The sequence below is a fragment of the Oreochromis aureus genome, linkage group 3, assembly GCF_013358895.1.
Source record: "Oreochromis aureus strain Israel breed Guangdong linkage group 3, ZZ_aureus, whole genome shotgun sequence".
Lineage (NCBI taxonomy): Eukaryota > Metazoa > Chordata > Actinopteri > Cichliformes > Cichlidae > Oreochromis > Oreochromis aureus.
Genome location: NC_052944.1, coordinates 81,751,022 through 81,765,463, shown reverse-complemented (window position 1 = coordinate 81,765,463; position 14,442 = coordinate 81,751,022). Strand labels below are relative to the sequence as shown.

General features: G+C 35.7%; 1 long non-coding RNA gene across 1 annotated transcript; it reads right to left on the bottom strand.

The window, feature by feature from the left end:
• Window positions 1–2,025: 2,025 nt before the first annotated feature.
• On the bottom strand, window positions 2,026–4,944 carry LOC120438366. The gene is made up of 3 exons (XR_005611844.1): window positions 4,931–4,944; window positions 3,600–3,631; window positions 2,026–2,396 (listed from the first exon to the last, which is right to left on the bottom strand). It is a non-coding gene; the product is annotated as an uncharacterized LOC120438366 (long non-coding RNA).
• Between the last annotated feature and the right edge of the window lie 9,498 nt (window positions 4,945–14,442).

Below are 14,442 nucleotides of genomic sequence, written 5' to 3'. Positions count from 1 at the left end.
GACAGCGACCTTTGACCTTTCCTTGGCATTTTGTGCAAGTACAAACTGGACCTTATATTTATACACAAATGTAAACAAAATTCAACCTGTATACACTGAAAAACTAATCTATTAAATGGAGAAATGTAAAACTATACAAATGGTAAAGTGTTCTTATAACTATGTAATTGATGTAAAAGGCTGACTTAAATACAAACTCTATATAAAACTTATTGAAAGTTCTTTAAAAACAGTTTTATTGTAGCTTTTTCAAAAACTGTATATTGTTACTTCTATTTTTTTTTAACCAGACTGGATAACAAATAGGTCTATACTTCTGTAAAGCAATATACAGAATAAATCTCAACAATCAACAGTCTATAATAAAACTCTTAACTTTAAGTAGACTTTGTGTAAATCTTTAAGATATCTAATATTTTAAGCAAATATGAGTGATGGTGTGGTGATCAGATGACAGGCGATGAAGATTCTTCAGCTGGATGTTCTGCAGCAGTCAGGAAACAGGAAGTCTGGGTTCTCAGGGCAGCCTCTAGATGACAATTGTAACTGAATACTTACAGAGTGACAAAAAGGGTTTGTCCTTAAATAATAATAGTATAAACTTGCAGTCAAATGTTATAGCCAATGAAACAGACTTGAAAAATATATTTGAATCAATTTATTATCTATGTGAATATAACAGTCTGAATGTATGTATTACAAAATAACCAGATTATCTTATTACAAATAAACCTTGAAAAAGGTGTGTATTTTATATAATTTATCAAAGTAACTGCACACGTAAGCCAAGCTATCAGTGTTTATTCCAAAGTGTAATGTAAAAATTAAAATGACAAATGTAGGACTGTGTAAGTAGTTTCTACTGTGAGTTCTACTGTAGTGTAATTCTACTACTGTAATTTCAAGTTTCTACTTGTGATTTCCAGCAAAATGACTGGATGTGAGAGAGTTTAACGACAGGAAAGATGGAGCAGTGAGAGCAGAGATCTCTCAGAATTCTGAAAACAGATCGACGAAGTTCTGGTAACTTCAATTCCAAAAACTTAGATTCTGGTAAAACTTGATTTCAAGTCACAGGATTGCGTTTCAACTCAGGTTCAAGCTTGTCAACTTAGATAGAGCTCATGGCGGAGAAATGATAGAAGATAGAATGGCTTGTCAAAAAGATGGAGCAGGGAGAGGAGAGTGATAGGACAGACTGAATTGCTTGTTAATGATAGAGGGAGAGGGTATTCTGCAGCAGGTCACCTGTAAGACAGAAAGAGACTGGAATTAGGCATATTTTCAATAAACATGGCTTCCAAGTATTTTTCTGACTATAAGGCACATTTAAAAGCCTTTAATTTTCTCAAAAATCAACAGTTTACCGTATGTATTAATTCTGGCTGTGCTTGCTGACCTCAAACCAATTTTATGTGTTACACGGCGCTCAAACATCTGTCAAAATGTTTTAGTACGACTTTGAAAGCTACAAAGCTGCAGCGCTTGATGGATTGTTGGAGCATTACAGCTACAGTAGTCAGGTGCCTCATGGAGTAATTCCTATTGTCCTTAAACATAATATTATGGTGTGTGTATGAGAATCTGGCACCTGTTTAGAGACATGCGTCTGAAGCAGATTTCAAACCGATCAATCCATGAAGAATTTGATAGATTTGTGGAAGAGGACTGAACAGAAAAAGTTAGTGTATTGTTATGTGTTACCACTGAAAAATGTTGAGAGTTACTGTGAATGAGTTGAATAGTTTGAGTTATCTGAATATTTGGTTAGCTGCATCGCCTTATAACCCGAAAAATACAGTACATTACCGTTAACATAAAAGTAAACAATACTGTTTCTACATATTTCAGTCACATTTGGGGTATGTTTAATACACAGCCATAAGCACTCCACTAAATCTAGGACATACTTATAATGACCGATTTAAAGGCCTAATTAAAAATATATATGACCATAATTTCTTTGTAGATCATTTAACCATAAAATACAGAAATGAATGCTGTATCTGTGCTTTTGATTGTTTCCAGTCATCAACAAAATCTTTAATTATAAAAGACTAATTCAAAGAGCAGTTTTCAGACAGTGACTTAATTATTGAAGGAAAGAAGCTTTTGAAATCCACAAGGCCCTATTTGAAGACTTAATTGTACCTAAACTGCTGTTCATGAGCTGCTCTAATGTGAAAAAAATATGTGCTGCTACAATAACCTACGGACCTCTGTAGGTCTGGAAATGTTTACACAGACTTTACTAGGATTTGATGACTTTTGATGATCACCAATAGCTGTGCTCACTCACACCACTACACTGAATCTCCTATCATGAGAAACATTTCCCAGCACTGCACCTCAGAAAAACCTTTACTTACCAGACTTGAGACGATCAGATCAGCAGTCTAGAGAAAGGAAACAATTCATCAGATCACTGTTAGATGATTCAGACTGTTGAGCCTCTTCACACACAATCCAATTTACTGTGACACAAATTAACTAGTAAAATCCTAAATTACTTTAAGCTTTTTAAGTTTACTGTAGTCTGAAGAGGAGATAATTGAACTGCAGGGTCTCACATGGCTTTAGCATGTGTAATAAAAGCATTATTACTACAGAAATGCAAAGAACAGGCACCAATATTTGTTGGCACAAGTGCAGGATACACCAAATATTTCCTACACAGAAGCCTTGTGGCTCAAACATTTTCTACAACAGGTCAGTGCTAATAAAGTGTGAAAAAAATCAAAACTTTTAATGTCCTTTCAGGTTAAAAACATTAAATACAAAGTAATTCTTGTAATCAGAAGCAACAGAAAACCTCATCATGTTTTACATGATGAGGTTTTATGTAAATATTGACATGTTACAATAACAGAGGTGCAGAATGTTTGTGATTAAAATTAAATGTCCTAAAATATTACACTAAAAAGTCCTTTCATTGTACCCGTTGCTAGGAATATTTATGTATTTTGCAATGTCCCTTTTGGCAACATTTCTATTTAATTGTAAAATCATTATATTCACTAAATAAGTAATAAACTAATTAGACACACTGGCTGTAATTTACCTAACAATGTCCACTCACACCTCTGGTTCTCTTCGTTTTTATTATTGCTTAACTGTTAAAGCTATTACTTATACCGAGTGAGGCAAAGTACTTCTACAGTGTTCTGACTTTAATATAATACATCAGCAGAATTTGAGAGACAATATGAATCAATACCTGTGCAGCTCTTAAGTGTTTGAGCCACCACTTATACGGACTCTCCTAAAACACTTTCATTGTTTTGTCTGCTACTTAAATCCACAAACATAAGGACAAAATGAACACCTGGATAAAGACATCTGACATTTAACTGTTTGAATTCAATAAGCCATATGAAATTTAAATCATACATAAATGGGCTACTAAACTTCAGGGACATTTTCAGGGACAGTCAGAGGCCCTGTGTGGGGGCTTTGCTGCTACAGGTCACAAATCTTGTGTTTTGCCAATCAGTAAATGGAAACGTATCACAAAAAGTCAAACTACTGTATGTAAGTCGTCAAATGTGCTACACAATGCCAGGTTCATACTGCTTCAGTTACAATCACTGTTAACTTACCAGCAAAGGCAAAACCAAAGATCTCGTTCACTCTGTGTAACAAAAGACAAAGCACAAAAATACAGAATGAGACAACTCAAATCAGCATCACAGTCAATACTGCATCACTCTGTGTAGTCCAAAAGATTCAGTACACTTCTTTGTTTACCACAGCAACAAACAACTCACCTCTTTTTCTACACCTTATTAAATATTACTGTCTTCATTAAGGTAAAATGTGGTTTCATCCATTTGTAATAAGCCACACAAGTTTCTCAGTTATGTGATAGCTCTATTAGTTTGGTGCTATTAGATAACACAGTAGATTTCATAAGCAGTGATTTGCTACACCTAGCACTGCACACTTTATCAAATTCTGACATCACAATTTCAAAGCATGAACAATCATAAATGAAAGCTTGGATGATATTTTTGTAGGCTTCAACATTTGAGTTGGTCTGCATTCAAATTCTGCTTCCTAAAAATATTACCTGCACACAGTATCATTTAATATGCTGTTGTTTTAAATATCTACATATCATATTTATAATATTAATGGTGCACTGCTGCATTTTATTTATTTGAAGGTGGCCTTTTTAGATTTCATTAATTTTTCACAAAGTGAGAAGTTAAACAGAGCTGCAGGTGTAGGTTTTATTTTAAAAAAAAAAACAACCTGTACAAACAAGTGTTTGTTAAACAGTTCTTAAAAATTTAACTAAAAAACTAAAATTGATTAATTAAAAAACTTCTTCTTGTTAAGAAATGTCATTATTCTTATATTATGTGTTTTATCCTCACTCTATTGCTCCCTTCTGTTAATTAACCCACAACACAGACACACCGGCACAGGCACGTGACTCTTTTTCTCCCGGCTTTCAGTCAGAGGCGGTAAAATGGCTCCTTTGAAGTTGCCGACCCTGCTGCTCCAGCAGCTAATCAGTGGTTCTAAAATGGCGGCTCATTACCTTACAACCTATAGAATGAGGCCGTTTTAACTGACTGATTTGTGAAGAGGAGAACTAACTTCAGCTTCCCTAAGAGACTCAGAAACACTAACACACTGAATGAACCAAATACAACACAATAACTGTATTAAACAATCAAATGAACCATATTAATTTCACACTAGGCCTATAGGAGCTAGGCTAGGCGTTAGCGCTTAGGGGCATACCAAACACTCCTTTTAAATACTAAAATTACAACGTTTCACTAAAAAGCAGCCATTGTGTTACTTTAACATGACTTATACTTCGACTGGCTTCATAACTCACTAACAACAACTCGGTAAATCACTCAAACAGCTTATAGACATTTTATTTCAGAGAAGAGAGACAGAGAAGCAGGCTTACCGGCAGGGATGGAGCAGAGACTGGGCGGAGATTAAGGAGTCAGCCAGAGACATAAAAAGAGGCATTCACGGGTGGTGGGAAACTTTGCCATTACACAAAATTGGCATTGAAAACGTGAAAAATATATATGTAAATTTAAATATTATTATACTAGATTTTTTTTTGCAACAAAAACAACATGCAGAAATTTAATTCTATAAGTTCATTAAATGTTTCAAACAGGATTCTGTGAATTTGAAATAATGGTTAAAAGACATAAATAAACATAAGGTCAGTATGTTAAAATGTACTGTATTATACATAGATAGATAGATTTATGTAACTGACTGCAGTAATAAGAACAGTCTTCAGGACAGTAGGAGCTGCAGAGGCTCATCTCACTGCTCTGCAGGACTCAAGAGGTTCAGGAGGTCCTTTAACCCCACTGCCATGAGACTTTTTAACAGTGACCCCTGAGTGTTCAATGCACATTTATTTCTTTTTTTCTAAAACATAATGGTTGTAATCATATAAATTCCCCCTTGTGGGACTAATAAAGGTATATCAAATATCAAATTGATGAATATGAATTAGTGGTCTGTGATAGTGTATTAATTTGTAGGGAAAAAAAACATGTTGCCCAAGGTGTAATTGAACCCACAACCTTTGGGTTGCAGACCTGTGTCATTACCAACTGCGCCACTGGGAAAGAGAGCGAAGGCCTGGAAAACAGGGTGATGAGCAGTCAGAATCAGATTGCGGTGAGAGGCGAAAAACCCCGTTTTTTGCAGTTACAAAACGTCATGTAACTCAAAAACTAGGTGGACTAGAAGCATAATTCTTGTACTGGGTGAATCAGCGGACTTTGGTGTACTTTGACTGTGATTTGCATTGCTCTTTGTACATCTGTCGCTGAGATATGACGAGAGAAGAAGAAGGGCAGACGCCAGATATGATTGGCTGGCTGGGAAGCCGTGCAGGCCCTGATATGTATTTGTATGTATCAGTCCTCACAGAGGATTAGCTGCCTGGGGACCTGGCAGAAATATATACAAATAGTATGATTAAGCATAAATACTACATTTTTTAGAAAAACTATATTAAGCACAAATCCTATAAAAAGCAGAAATACTATATTAAGCAATATAAATATCCTCTAAAAATCCTATAAAAAGCAGTAAAACTGTACTATGATTTGGTAGAAAAACCTAATTAAATCAAAAATACTAAATTTAGCAGAAATAGCAGAAACACTATATTTAGCACAAATCTTATGAAATAGCAGAAAGAGTATGATTTTGCAGAAATGCTGTATTTAGCACAAATACTGAAAAGCAGCAGAAATGCTATGACTCAACACAATAGTAATAACTTAAATAGAAAAATTGGAAAAGCAAAATGGACAGCTGAAAGAATCCTGAACATGCTAAGGGTCCCTCAAATGTAATTGTTAAATGAAAAAATCAGCAAAAAAAAGTATAACAGTGACACAATCACAAATATGGACACATATGGAAACACGCATGCACAGAGAGACACACACAGGATCAAATTCAGTCAACCAGTCTAAATATATTGAATTTAAATCATACAATAAGATGCTCCCATAAAACTCTCTCTCTCGCTCTCTCTCTCTCTCTCACACACACACACACACACACACACACACACACACACACACACACACACACACACACACACACACAGAGAGAGAAGTAAGTTTCTAGCTCAGTCAAGCAGCCTGGGAGCTGCTGAATTTGAATCCACCAATCAGAGAGCCTGTGCACTTTTTCCCGCCAAAACAGGTGCATGCAGCACAGAGAGACACAGGATTTCTGCAGTCTATTTCTCATAATGACGACTCCCCTCAAACAAATGACCATAATTTCCCAACTATAGGGGCTAGAACGGTCATTCTTACACCGTTTTGTTCAGAAGAGATGGGGAATCTTAAAGTGTTGACAATGTATCATTAAAATATGAATTATTAAAGATATTTGACTTCTAATGCACCATAACTGAGTAGAGCAAAGCAAAAACTGCCTTGACTTGCCCTCAAACAACGCTTTCTAACTCTAAATCTATTTGGAGTATCAATATCATTTTTTCACCGTAAGAGACAGCAGGCTTTGGTGAACAATCATGGAAATTTTCAGGTCTCTGTGGAAATCCAACAAAAAGTTATGACGAGAGAAAAAGTGGTTCATTTCCAGAGTTTGAAATCTGAAGAAATCTGAGCGAAGGACCAATTTCCTACGCTCAAACAAGTGTAACTCATCTCAGAACGGTAATAGGTGAGAAAAAATTCTTGAATTGTGAGCGTCAGGAGTGTCTGAAGATATACTGGGACAAGCCTCATGTTTTAACTTCGCTTCGTTAAGGAGATATGACGATTCGAATATGCCTCTCATTACAGAAATCAAGCGGTGATTTTGAACAAACTCTCCATTGACTTTCTATGGAGAGTTTTCAGACTTTGTTTGCTCTGAGGAGATTTGCCAAAATTCTATAAGTCTCACAACAATGATGGTGACATTTTCGGAAAGCCAGCAAAAATACCTACGTTTTGATGTATAATTTGTGGAAGTTGAGTGAAAATTGAGCAAGTAGCAAGAAGTTGTTCGGACATGAAGAAGAAGACTGCGAAACCTACAGTGGCACACTGGAAGCCAAGTGCATAGCAACCATAACAACGCATGTATTTTGTGAAAAATCACAATTTTCCAACTCAAAACTTTAAGAGGCATAAAAATAAAACGGTAAAAGATTTGAAAAATCTGATTTATTCCTGAATAGCCCAATAATTTGAGAACATTTTAAAGTTTGAATGGTTGTTCTACGTGAAAGTAGGAAAAAGTAGTTAAGTTTCAAAAACAAGCAAAATTTAGCAGAATTGCAGAAGTTTCCCATTCATTTCAATGGGACAAATTAAAGGAAAAAAGTGTAATATTTTAAAAAGTATAACAGTAATAAACACCAAAAGATATAGCGATCATTAGCAGAAATAGCAGAATAGTTTAAAATTTGAACGGTGAAAATCGGCTGAAAATTGTGGAAGTAGTTAAGTGCCAAAAAAAGTGAAAAAGTGGCAACTAGAATAATAACTAGAAAAATTTGCATTTCCTGCGAAAATGCAGTGTGGATGCTTAAAGCTGAAGCTATCTGCTGAAAATAGCTGAAAAAGCTGAAAAGTTGCAGAAATTGTAAAAACTTTGCAGAAGCAAAGGAACTTTGCTAAAATGTAGTAACTTAGCAGAACTGTAATATCTTAGAGGAAACATAATACTTGGCAGAAATACAATAGCATAGCAGAACTTAGCAGAAATATTGTAACTTACCAGAAACATGATAACTTCTCAAAAATACAAGAATTTAGGAGAAATAGTATAAGATAACAGAAAGAATATATTTAGCCAAACATTCTTAAACATTACAGAAATACTATGATTTAGAAAAACAGTACAACATAGCAGAAATGCTGCGATTTACCAGAGACACTGTAATTTACTATTAATATTGAAATTTAAAAAAAATACTATGTTTTAGCACAAATACTGTAATTTGACAGAAATACTATCATTCGGCAGAAATACTATGTTTCAGCAGAAATACTCTGGTTTAGCACAAATATTATAACATAGCAGTAATACAATTATATAGCAGAAATGCTATATTTAGAAAGAAAAATATAATATAGTAGAAATACTATGATTTAGCAGAAATACTGTAATCAGCACATATACTGTAACATGACAGAAATTCCTCCACTTAGTAGTAATACTATAACATAAAACAAATGTTATGATTTGGCACAAAAAACCATAATTTGGCAAAATACTATGATTTAGCAGAAATACTATGATTGAGCAGAAGTACTAAGATGTAGTAAAAGTACTCTGATTTAACAGAAATACAATTATGGAGGAGTAATACTTTAAAATGGGAGAAATATTGATACACACACACACATACACAGAGCCTAAAGGGAACAGTATTTGTGCCATGGAGTGTTAAGAAGAATCTGAGGTCCATATTAGAAAAGCTGCTAAAATCATAAAAGTTTGCAGAATTGTAATAAATGATGAATATGAATTAGTGGTCTGTGATAGTGTATTAATTTGTAGGAAAAAACACATGTTGCCCAAGGTGTAATTGAACCCACGACCTTTGGGTTGCAGACCTGTGTCATTACCAACTGCGCCACCTGGAAAGAGAGCGGCGCCTGGAAAACAGGGTGATGAGCAGTCAGAATTAGATTGCGGTGAGAGGCGAAAAACGCTGTTTTTGGAGTTACAAAACGCGTCGTGTAACTCAAAAACTAGGTGGACTAGAAGCATAATACTTGTACTGGGTGAATCAGCGTACTTTCGTGTACTTTGGCTGTGATTTGCATTGCTCTTTGTACATCTGTCGCTGAGATATGACGAGAGAAGAAAGGGCAGACCTCAGATATGATTGGCTGGCTGGGAAGCCGTGCAGGCCCTGATATGTAAATTTTATATGTATCAGTCCTCACAGAGGATTAGCTGCCTGGGGACCTGGCAGAAATATATACAAATAGTATGATTAAGCATAAATACTACATTTAGTAGAAATACTATGTTTTAGCACAAATACTATAAAATGGCAGAAATACTATAATTAAGCAGAAATACTATATTTGGCAGAAACACTATATTTAGTACAAATCTTATGAAATAGCAGAAATAGTATGATTTAGCAGAAATGCTGTATTTGGCACAAATCTCATAAAATAGCAGAAATAGTATGATTTAGCAGAAATGCTGTATTTAGCACAACTACTGAAAAGCAGCAGAAATGCTATGACTTAGCACAACAGCAATAACTTATAGAAAAATTGGAAAAGCAAAATGGACAGCTGGAAAAATCCTGAACATGCTAAGGGTCCCTCAAATCTAATTGTTAATTGAAAAAAAAAAAAAAAATCAGCAAAAAAGTATAACAGTCACACAATCACAAATATGGGCACATATGGAAACACACATGCACAGAGAGACACACACAGGATCAAATTCAGTCAACCAGTCTAAATATATTGAATTTAAGTGATATAATAAGATGCTCCCATCAAAAGGCTCTCTCTCTCTCTCTCTCTCTCTCTCACACACACACACACACACACACACACACACACACACACACACACACACACACACACACACACAGAGCCTAAAGGGAACAGTATTTGTGCCATGGAGTGTTAACAAGAATCTGAGGTCCATATTACAAAAGCTGCTAAAATCATAAAAGGTTGCAGAATTGTAATAAATAATGAATATGAATTAGTGGTGTGTGATAGTGTATTAATTTGTAGGAAAAAACACATGTTGCCCAAGGTGTAATTGAACCCACGACCTTTGGGTTGCAGACCTGTGTCATTACCAGCTGCGCCACTGGGAAAGAGAGCGGCGCCTGGAAAACAGGGTGATGAGCAGTCAGAATCAGATTGCGGTGAGAGGGCAAAACGCCGTTTTTTGCAGTTACAAAACGTCGTGTAACTCAAAAACTAGGTGGACTAGAAGCATAATTCTTGTACTGGGTGAATCAGCGGACTTTGGTGTACTTTGACTGTGATTTGCATTGCTCTTTGTACATCTGTCGCTGAGATATGACGAGAGAAGAAAGGGCAGACCCCAGATATGATTGGCTGGCTGGGAAGCCGTGCAGGCCCTGATATGTATTTGTATGTATCAGTCCTCACAGAGGATTAGCTGCCTGGGGACCTGGCAGAAATATATAGAAATAGTATGATTAAGCATAAATACTACATTTTTAGAAAAACTATATTAAGCACAAATCCTATAAAAAGCAGAAATACTATATTAAGCAATATAAATATCCTCTAAAATCCTATAAAAAGCAGTAAAACTGTACTATGATTTGGTAGAAAAACCCTAATTAATCAAAAATACTAAATTTGGCAGAAATAGTAGAAACACTATATTTAGCACAAATCTTATGAAATAGCAGAAAGAGTATGATTTAGCAGAAATGCTGTATTTAGCACAAATCTGATAAAATAGCAGACATAGTATGATTTTGCAGAAATGCTGTATTTAGCACAAATACTGAAAAGCAGCAGAAATGCTATGACTCAACACAATAGTAATAACTTAAATAGAAAAATTGGAAAAGCAAAATGGACAGCTGAAAGAATCCTGAACATGCTAAGGGTCCCTCAAATGTAATTGTTAAATGAAAAAATCAGCAAAAAAAAGTATAACAGTGACACAATCACAAATATGGACACATATGGAAACACACATGCACAGAGAGACACACACAGGATCAAATTCAGTCAACCAGTCTAAATATATTGAATTTAAATCATATAATAAGATGCTCCCATAAAACTCTCTCTCGCCCTCCCTTTCTCTCTCTCTCACACACACACACACACACACACACAGGAGAGACAAGCAAGTTTCTAGGTCAGTCAAGCAGCCTGGGAGCTGCTAAATTTGAATCCACCAATCAGAGAGGCTGTGTACTTTTTCCCGCCAAAACAGGTGCAGCCGTTTTTACACACTCAGCACAGAGAGAGACAGGATTTCTGCAGTGTATTTCTCATAGTGAGGATTCCTCTCAAACAAATGGCCATAATTTCCTAACCATAGGGGCCAGAACGGTCATTCTTACACCGTTTTGTTCAGAAGAGATGGGGAATCTTCAAGTGTTTACAATTTATCATTAAAATATGAATTATTAAAGATATTTGACTTGTAATGCACCATAACTGAGTAGAGGCAAGCGAAAACTGCCTTGACTTGCCCTCAAACAACGCTTTCTAACTCTAAATCTATTTGGAGTATCGATATCATTCTTTCACCGTAAGAGACAGCAGGCTTTGGTGAACAGTCATGGAAATTTTCAGGTCTCTGTGGAAATCCATCAAAAGATATGACGAGAGAAAAAGTGCCTCATTTCCAGAGTTTGAAATCTGAAGAAATCTGAGCGAAAGGACGAATTTCCTACCCTCAAACAAGTGTAACTCATCTCAGAACGGTAATAGGTGAGAAAAAATTCTTGAATTGTGAGCGTCAGGAGTGTCTGAAGATATACTGGGACAAGCCTCATGTTTTAACTTCGCTTCGTTAAGGAGATATGACGATTCGAATATGCCTCTCATTACAGAAATAAAGCGGTGATTTTGAACAAACTCTCCATTGACTTTCTATTGAGAGTTTTCAGAGTTTGTGTTGGTCTGAGGAGATTTGCCAAAATTCTATAAATCTCACAACAATGATGGTGACATTTTCGAAAGCCAGCAAAAATGCCTACGTTTTGATGTATAATTTGTGGAAGTTGAGTGAAAATTGAGCAAGTAGCAAGAAGTTGTTCGGACATGAAGAGAAGACTGCGAAACCTACAGTGGCACACTGGAAGCCAAGTGCATAGCAACCATAACAACGCATGTATTTTCTGAAAATCACAATTTTGCAACTCAAAACTTTAAGAGGGATAAAAATAAAACTGTAACAGATATGAAAAAGCTGAATCATTCATGAATAGCCCAATAATTTGTGAACATTTTAAAGTTTGAATGGTTGTTCTACGTGAAAGTAGGAAAAAGTAGTTAAGTTTCAAAAACAAGCAAGTTTTAGCAGAATTGCGGAAGTTTCCCATTCATTTCAATGGGACAAATTAAAGGAAAAAAGCTTAATATTTTAAAAAGTATAACAGTTAAAAATACCAAAAGTCATAGCCATCATTAGCAGAAATAGCAGAATAGTTTAAAATTTGAACGGTGAAAATCGGCTGAAAATTGTGGAAGTAGAAAAGTGCCAAAAAAGTGCAAAAAGTGGCAACTAGAATAATAAAGTATAAAGAATAAAGAGAAACAGGAACTCAATAGTGTGGATGCCTAAAGCATCCACACAATAATAAAGTATAAAGAATAAAGAGAAACAGGAACTCAATAGTGTGGATGCTTAAAGCATCCACACAATAAATCCGACGAATAGTAATATGTGTGCCTCTTGGCATAGGCACACATAATAAATCCGAGGAATAGTAATATGTGTGCCTCTTGGCATAGGCACACATAATAAATCCGACGAATAGTAATATGTGTGCCTCTTGTCATAGGCACACATAATAATAATAATAAGAAGAATAATAAATCCGAGGAATAGTAATATGTGTGCCTCTTGGCATAGGCACACATAATAAATCCGAGGAATAGTAATATGTGTGCCTCTTGGCATAGGCACACATAATTACATTATTTAAGAAATATTGATCTCAGTAAGTAGAGAAACTTTTTTACTTCAGAAAAAAATTGAGTTCAACTGATTATATTGTTGTTTCAATGTGTGTAGAGAAAATATGATCTTTGTATTTTCTTGTAACTTCTGTGGTTTTTGGTTGTGAATGTAGAGTCTGTATATATGGAGGAGCCAAGGATGGAAAAGATAAAGCTGCTGTTGATGGGTTTTTAAAAACCAACCAGCTGTACACACAGTTTCAATAACAGTGTAACTGTGATGTTTTTCTCACCTTTTGTGTTGAAGTCATTCTTTCCTCTGTAGTGGCTGAGCTGAGTCCAAATGGCTGAAATTGTTCCTCTGCTGCACCACCAGACTCTTCTCCTCCTGTTACTCAGCTGGGACACAAAAAGTATTTATTTGTATTTTATCTCTGACAAAAGAAGCAGAGCAAATAAACATGACTAAACTCCTCAGTAACAACAATACCTATGAAGCTTGAAGGTGAAACCTGTGAGATTGTGATATTATCTTATGCCATGTTATACCTCTAATTAAAGACTGTGAGATTATTATGTAGTTTTAGTTTGCATTATTCTCCTGAATTAATAGAAGGTGATAATTATTACACCTATTAAACTGATTTGTATCACATTAGACGTCTTGATGCATTCTCAATCATCCAGGAAACTAAACTCAAAAGTTGATTCTGTTCATCTGGACTGAAGAAGTCACTTGGATGAGTGACGAAACGTTTCTCCCACAAAACGGAGATCACATTAGACTGCTGATTTATGGTGAATGAATGATATTGTTTTATGATGCATTATACTGCTGAGGTATAAGAAATACTGTTTTCAGAGAGTCACCACCTTATTTGCCTGATTAGAAAAGAACAGAGCATACTGCACAGGGAGCCGAGGTCATAACTTAGGTGCGGTGTGAGAGAAAGAATGTGAATGTTTAGGCTTTTACGACTAGGTGGGGGCCACTAAGGCTGTAAGAGTTTGAGTAACCCTCCACCGGTTTAAGATTTGCTGTGACCCTCTGCATGCATGTCTCCCCATCATGATGGTTTGTGCTCAAAAGTGTTGAATTGTGTGTAATAAAGTAATTGTTGATTGAGCATTTATACACCGAGCATTGTCCTTCCTTCAGCCCAAAGATCGAAAGAACAGAAAGATTCTAACAAACCCCAGAAGCAACTACAAATAGAAAGTCATCAGTTGCCTACAAGAACTTGAAAGGGAAAAACCCCTGACCCCCCTCCATATCACTGCCTTACCCAGGGGATGCTACACCCTG